The 8,005-nt window shown below is 43.7% G+C and overlaps 1 long non-coding RNA gene across 1 annotated transcript; it reads left to right on the top strand.

Annotated features, from left to right (window-relative positions):
- Positions 1-667: 667 nt before the first annotated feature.
- On the top strand, positions 668-3,625 carry LOC109470444. Its single transcript, XR_002140257.1, has 3 exons — positions 668-767; positions 3,151-3,228; positions 3,346-3,625. It is a non-coding gene; the product is annotated as an uncharacterized LOC109470444 (long non-coding RNA).
- Positions 3,626-8,005: the final 4,380 nt, after the last annotated feature.

Raw genomic sequence — 8,005 nt, 5'->3', positions numbered from 1 at the left:
TGGACCAAGCATCAAGCCATGAAACACATTGAAACAAAAGCACATGAGAGATGGGATAGAAGAACAGAACTCAACACGACAAGTCAACACATGCTGAAGATAGGAACAAACATGAAGAAGAAAGGCAGAGCACTTGGTAGAAGAAGCACACAAGTCACCATCAACCAGCTGGTGAGCGGGCACACCAGACTCAATGCGTACCAGAACTGGAAAAACCCTGAAGTCTCACCATACTGCCCAAACTGCGACGCTCTGGAGACCACCAACCACTACCTGTACCACTGCCCCCGCTATGAGAACGAAAGGCATCACATGCTGATGGAAGCAGACAACATTCACGAGACCTACAACACAGCAAAGGAAGACAGAGACACGGACATCGTCACACTGGCCGGAATGAGAGTAGGACTTCCTGAAGGAGCAAACAACCAGATGTACCTAGCCCTCTCCCGGTACATCGAGAGTACGCGCCGATTTGACGTGCTCTCCTAGAAACTCTCTCCGCTTCACACAAGCACGAGTCACCAAGTGTTAAGACCTAGAGAGATCATTGACTCTGAACTGAACCAAGTGAAAAACTGAGCACCTAGAGACCACGTCTAGCGACATAATAGACGTTAAACAAGGACAACAACAACAACAACAACAACAAAATGTCATGATGCATTGGTGGATTTGGAAGGAGGATGGAAAAGTTGCGTTGGTGAATGACGGAGACGGTTTGGGAACCATCGAGGATGTTTTGGAAGCAAAGACGTTTGGCTGAGGTGAGTAGGATATATTTATGAAATTTCCAACATGATTTATTCATGGTGGTCGGGTGTTGTCCTTCATACCACGGGAGTATACTGGTACCATGGTAGAAAATCATATGAGAGGTACATCAAGTTTCTCAAACTTGATACAGAACTGATTCATTTGCTGATTATGTACATACCCCGTCTATGCCAGGCTAGAGGTAGACTAACGGTTAGTCCCTTTTTGCTTACGCCCGGTTTCCTATTTGCGGCTGTCTCTACCATGTGGTAGCCAGCGACAATTAGTCTGGGTTCCAGACTGTTTCCAGGGTGTATGCAAGCCAGTTCCTCGGCTTCAGGGCCAACACACGCAACATGTGAAGAAAATTAGTTAATAGTAATCCGTACGTACGTCGGCATATGCACGATTTTAAATGTATAGGGTTTAAAATATGGGCCATTTACATAATATTACTGGAGAACTTTAGCCGGGATGCTAGACTGTTCTATACTGCTTTCAGGGCCTGTACAGGCCGGCTCCTCGATTCTAGGACCAGCATGCCTCTGAAGAGATGCTACCCCCCCTTATATAAGTTTTAATAGAGGTCGGTAAATATCTAGATCTGGGATCCGTTCTGACCAGGGTGTCAGACTAGTGTAGTGAAAGTGAAAGTGATCTCGATCCATTTAGCTCATTGAAGAGCTAATCTTCCACTGGTCGTGACAGAGAAGACAGACGCTATATACAGTATTTACAGGTTCATTGTACCGGGGAAATTCCCCTAGCTCTTTTCGACAAGCACAATGAACAGTGTAGTGGACCACGGTTAACGTCCCGTCCGAAGGACTGCGACCCTAAACAGTAGCGTGCATGTCGGGTGAGCGACATCAGCTGGGATTCGAACTCCCAACCTCTTAGTCCATAGGCAGGATCGCTAACCACTGGACTACGCACTCAGTGTGACTACAGAGTGCCACTACAAAGATCTGTGTTCTTTGGGGAAGTGGGACACTTCCAACCATAGCTGAGGGCAATGGTATGAGAACCACATGGCATTAGGAAAACAAACAGAACGGGATCAGAAAACAGTGGTCAGTGGTGATTAACTTTAATGCGTTTAACAGTCCACCATTGAAGTAACACGTCGTTCCCCACCTACATGGCAACCGCACACTCATAGAAATCCATGTTGTTGTTCAGTCTACAAAGGGGTGGGAATTGTTCACCATGTGTACTGGTCAAACTTAACTGATCTTAACTAGTTAAGTCGCTGTAAGTGTAACGGCATTTACCCGGGATGAACTGATGAACTCACTGATTACGTAGTTTGTTGTGATAAAAAACTTGGTCAGGCACGTGCCTTCTCCTGCCCTCTGATTGTCTCTCGCGTTGGGGGTAGGGGATGTGTTTTTCTCTCGCAAGGAAATAATATCACCCTGTGCGCTGTAGGGTAGGGTAGTTCCTGTGTGTACTGTAAGTTGTAACACGAGCCCGTCATCTCGGAGGCTAGTGTTCCAAACTCCCATGATATCTTCCCACGCTAAAGAAACCCAGCTTTCTTTATCTATCTCGCGTGGATAATAGTCTGAATGGCTTTTCATGTGAAATAAGTTACACGGCGAGGTTGGTATATTGATCGTCAAAATCTCATTGTCTTTGTAGTTTTATTTTGACCTAAATGTTGGTTTGTTTTATTCATTTTGTGTAGCCTAAATGGATCATTCTCAAAATAGTTCTGCTAGGCATTCAAGGATACATGTAAAACAAGCTCGAACCCCAAACCTCTCATCGAACACATTGTCGTTCCTCCTGGATCTATGGTCAAGCGTAACCGTTCCTACTAAATTGGCATTGTGAACACCTCCGTACCCCTACCCCCCACCCAACGTGTAATGAAGAGTCCCGAGGCCTTACCGCTTCAGCTCTCATTAGGCCATGTTGATTTGATTATATGGACGGCATACTCAGGGAACACCAGAACTGATGCGAGCGTGCAAATAAAAAAAAGCTTGGCAAAAAAAAAGTTTCCTTCATTATGAAATCTTCGTGGTCATAAAGCTTGAACAAGGGACTAAACAAACAGAATATGGTATGGCAAATAATAGTAGACTCTTCATTTTAATTTCTTCACATTTTCTTCTTTTCCTGAATTGACTTCGGCATTCTCTGACATTAGCATCGTTTTCCAATCCTTTTTTTTTTTGCAACATGCGAAATATATTCGCTCATTTGTACGAATTACAGTATGGTCGAGAATTTGTTTTTGGAAAAATTCATGCGTGCCTGGATGTCATCCATAAAATCAAATCCACATGGCCTTATGACAAACGGGATTTTTGTGCTAATAATCTGTTGTAAGAAGAGAACTACACCGGACAGGGTAGGTTTCAGCGTGATTTCTCGTTTTTGCAGAAGGCTCCTCCGTGACCGAAGCAACAACAGGTGCACCGGAAGTGGCAGACAGTGGCGTGGAAAAGCGGCATTTTGTCGGTAAGTTTGCATCGTCTTATTTTACCACCACATTGCAACATGTGAGGATGGGTCTGTGTAATATTTACAGACTTTGATTAAGTTTACTAATTAAGTTATGTTGTATTTTGTTTGTAGGGAAGTTCGAGATACCGGTGGACAGAACGGTCTCCCCGAATTGGAGGCGGCTTTACCGTCACCCCGACCTAAACCACGTCAGGGATCTAAAGGCCAAGTTCAAGACGACACGTGACATGTCGACACGGTACTGGCTGTCCACTTTCCCGGGATCACGCCGCAGGCCTTTGTGCCTAACGAGAGCGTCACATGCACCACTTGTGTCGGCATGTTTGACATCGCGACAAAGTTCCCTTCCTGGTGGACTCGGCGAGGGAAGTTCCCTTCAGGCGGACTTGACAGTACGCGCGTGTCGGCCTTAGTCGGCCTGCACAGACTTCGCGCTGGAACACCGCTGGTGTCGGCCTGGTCGACGGAACTTCCCTCGTGTTTGACTTGGCAAGGAACACCGCTGATGCCGGACTTAACGCAAGAACACCGTTCGTGTCGGCCTGGTAGCGGGGACTTCCCTCGTGTCGGACATCACGCAAGAAGCCCGTTCGTGTCGAGAGGGAACTTCCCTCGTGTGCGACTTGGCAAGGCACACCGCTAGTGACGGACTTCGTGCATGAACATCATGCGAGGGAACTTCCCTCGTGTGTGACTTGGGAAGGCACACCGCTAGTGACGGACTTCGTGCATGAAGACAATGCGAGGGAACTTCCCTCGTGTGTCACCTTGCAAGGCACACCGCTAGTGACGGACTTCGTGCATGAACACCGTTCGTCTCGGCCTGGCCGAGGGAAGTTCCCTCTTGGTCGTCTAAGACAGAAACTCTCCGTTGTGCCCGGTCAAAGGGGGAATTTCCCTCCTATGGTGGCTGGCTAAAACAGAAAATATAACTTGTACCTGACCATACGAGGGAATTTCCCTCGCTAACCCCAGAAATCTAAGCCACTATGATGGTCTTTTTGAACTTCGTAATGTCTTTAATTTTTGTTATTACAGTCTGAAAAGCTTTGCATTCAAGATTTTGTCGTCTTAAGATTTCAAAATCTAAGACGAAAAAAGGGGAATAAATTGGATTTTCCCCTTTAGATTTGGATTGTGTTAAAGGTTACCTTTATTTGACGTGTTTGGGCAAGTTGGTGTGAAAACACAGAACAAAATGAGCCTTTCGAAAATTGGTCTTCTATACCTGGCATGCTGCCTGGCAGGTACAGATTGTCACAATTATTATGTTGATAATCAGGGGTAGCACTAAAGATGCAGTTATTTTTGTACATTCAATTGCCTCTGATATTAATAGAGTTAGGTAGTAGCATATGATAGTTAGCCCTTCCTATATTTTTAGTAATCACCAGACGTGGTGACGGCACACTCAAGTTTTATTAACTTATATCAATGCCGCCACCAACACAGGGGACAGATACATGACAGGACAATACTAATTTTCACCTGAGCGAAGTGAGGAAAGTCGTGTAAAGTACCTTTCCTAAGTGCTCAATATCGGTGGCATGTCAGGACTCGAACCCAGGACCTCTCGGTTCCGAGTCGCGCACTCTGCCGCTACGCCACATGACCCCACAAAATCAGGGTATGCCAATACATTTTGCATCGTTACAGTATTCGTATGCTGTATCTATCAAGTTCTATTGAATGCTTTATGCAATTAAAATACAACTGTTTTGGTGCTAATCATGAGGTCATCCTAGAAGTCCTCATGTACGTACAACAGATTCATTTGGCACACAATTTACTAGTAAGTTACTTTCGGCTATTTCAGGATCAGGGGGTACCAGAATGTAAAACGTAGGACAGTTTTCCAAGTTGCAGATTTTCTTCCAAATTTAAGTACAGGACACTGTACTACAAATGATACAGTTTATAGTGTTTTTAAAATTTGTGATAATGATGAACGGTTTACGGGGTGCTAGATTTGCAGTATACGAAAACATAAACAGACCTCATGATTACCCCCAAAACATCTGTATTTTAATCACGTCCACCGAGGGTCTGGCCTGGCTCTAGGCCTGGGTAGTCCATGGTAGTTAGCGACAATACGGAGCCGGGCACCCAGCTATCGAAGCCCCACGACTCAAAAACAAAGTACATAAGAGCGCAGTACCGATAAATAAATACCACAAAAAGCCAGCATGTGCCGGCTTGTCGAATACGTCACTACGCACTGTCCCAAATTCACAATTCCAGCTTTGTGTTCCTGTGATTTAGTAGCATTTTTATTTTTGGCCGGAATTTTTTTTGGTTCATTCGCGCACTAGTTTGGGGGTCTTCAGAGGATGTCATCCATAAAATCAAATCGGTGTGGTCTAATGTACGAACGTATGTATTTTTTGTATGCATTAATCTTGCATATATTTATGAAGTACATTTTCATATATAGGAAGATACCATGCTCCCGTAACCGCGCGCACGGAAACAATTTTTTTTTTTTGTTTAAAAACATGCCATGAAACGCTGTTTTCCACGATTGCATACCCACATATTGTGACAATATGCACAATTCAAAGAACCTTGGGGGAAAATATCAATCTATTTGCGGATTTATGGTATTTTTCCACATAATTTACGTTCGTTCAAAGACCTGTATAATGTCCTTGGCTCGTTCAACCCGGAAGTGTTTACATTGTGAGGCGCGAAACCTTAAGCGTCGGCGTTTCCGAGCAGGTTGAGGTCTGTCCCGGCAAGAAGCTTTCATTACACGGTGATAGAATGTCCTTCGTTCCGGCGATGTCCCGTACTTAAGCATACACCACTTTACTACTCACAAAACCTGCGTTAGATTGTATCTAATCTCAAACATTTGCAACAACTAATATCTCACCACGTCCGCCCGCCAATGTTACCAGCGCCTTGTTGACATCAAATTCTTCTTTCATCGACACCGATCACCCCGTCGGTGAAAGTTAGATATCCAGGTAACGAAATACGGCAAGAAAAACCCAGTTACTCAAGCAACTGGATATGATTTTGGAAACGGTCAGACGTTTCAGGTAGTATCCACTAGCTTTCGTCAATAATTGAGAGATCAGAGGAGAAATGCAGGTTTATAAGCACGAACTATTGATTGATATGCAAATAAGTGAAGACAATTTTTTGAAGTCCAAAAGGAAACAAAGTTAGGACAAGTCAAGACAAGATAATGAAAATTAGTAAAAGAACTCCTGTTGTTGCAGAACAGGAGCTTAAGTGTTGTCTGTCCTCGGGGCTGGGAGTGCCAAATCCGAAGTGCCTGAGAGGTCTACCCGTAGCCCCCTCCCTGTTGAGGGTGGGGTTGAAAGTTTGAAAGATTGACCCAGGTTGTGATGTAGGTGGTGGAAAATAGCTGAGGAGTAGCCGTTAGCGCTGGGTCTGTTGTTACAATTGGGCAACTTACATTTGAGTCTGTGTTTCAATTGTAGTACATACGTAGCATTTCGTAACTATAATCATTTCTCGATCTTTATTAAGTACTTTAAGTTGTCAAGGTCTCGCTAAAATGTCGTGTTCCAGTGTGATTTCAGAGCAGCAAAACTGGAAAAATTCTGAATAAGGCAATCTTTGTGATATTGACACATACTGATTCACATTAGCACATTGAGTCAGCATTTTAGACTTTGAGTATTTTAAACCGCAGAAAGAAGCCCCAGGATAATTCCTTTATTTTCTGGGTAGTACCCTGAAAATCAGCCCAGGGCCCTTCCAGTAACCATTTTCTGCCAGAATTCTCGGTATCTTTCTCTATGAGGGTAACATACATTGGTATAGTGTGGTTTCAACCCAATATGCAGATAGGTGACTAGAATATTGACTTTGAAAAATCGGGTTTCCATTCCCTAAAACTGACTTGGATGCCTTTAATCCTGTGCACCCTCGATATTCTCCACGTTGGACATATGAGTTCTTCGTAAGCCCGTAGTTTTAGCGGAATAATAAAATTTACACACAGTCGTAGAACAAGTGTAAACCAGCCTGAAGTTTAGGGACATTGCCAGGTTACCGCACTAATGGGATTCTCATCAACATGCATTTCAATAGAGGCCATCAGTCCTCGTTTATTTGTCATGGTAACTTAAAAAAAGTGACGCTTTATTATCTTTAATTTGCCACCTGTTGCCAATGACTACAAATGCTATTTATAGTTGACTAAAGAGTTGCCTTGGAACAATATAGGATTAACGTAGACATTGGTTTACCTGTTGTGTAAACGAATTAGAAGGATTTCTTTCAAAGAAAGATTTTCCACTTTAAGGCTTATTGAGGGGAGTGATTGTGTTACAGAATTGTTATTGTTATGTTTTCGGGGGCAATTTTCTAATTAAAAACATGTTAAGCTACTCACAGGTCCTTAATTTAGATGTAAACCATATATTCACCAGTCCAACGGTCCTGCATGACATTTGCAAACTACCAGTGTTTGAGCTGACACCGCGTCTGGGCACTACTACAGCGGTGAGTGGAAACCTTAACTTGTTTTTCATACTTCTTGCCGTAACCTTTACTGTACTAAGGCCACACCGATTTAATTTTATGGATGACATCCTCTGAACGAACCCCCAAACTAGTGCGCGCGGGCGAATAAAAAAACATTCCGGCCAAAAATAAAAATGCTACTAAACCACAGGAGTACAAAGCTGATATTGTGAATTTGCGGCAGTACTTAGCAACGTATACGACATGCTGGCTTTTTGTGGCATTTATAAATCGGTTATGTATACTGAGTTCTTGAGTCGCGAATCTT

The sequence above is a fragment of the Branchiostoma belcheri genome, unplaced genomic scaffold, assembly GCF_001625305.1.
Source record: "Branchiostoma belcheri isolate BF01 breed outbred unplaced genomic scaffold, Haploidv18h27 scaffold225, whole genome shotgun sequence".
NCBI classification, from domain to species: domain Eukaryota; kingdom Metazoa; phylum Chordata; class Leptocardii; order Amphioxiformes; family Branchiostomatidae; genus Branchiostoma; species Branchiostoma belcheri.
Note: the sequence above shows the minus strand (reverse complement) of the source record. Positions and strands in the feature narration are given on the sequence as shown.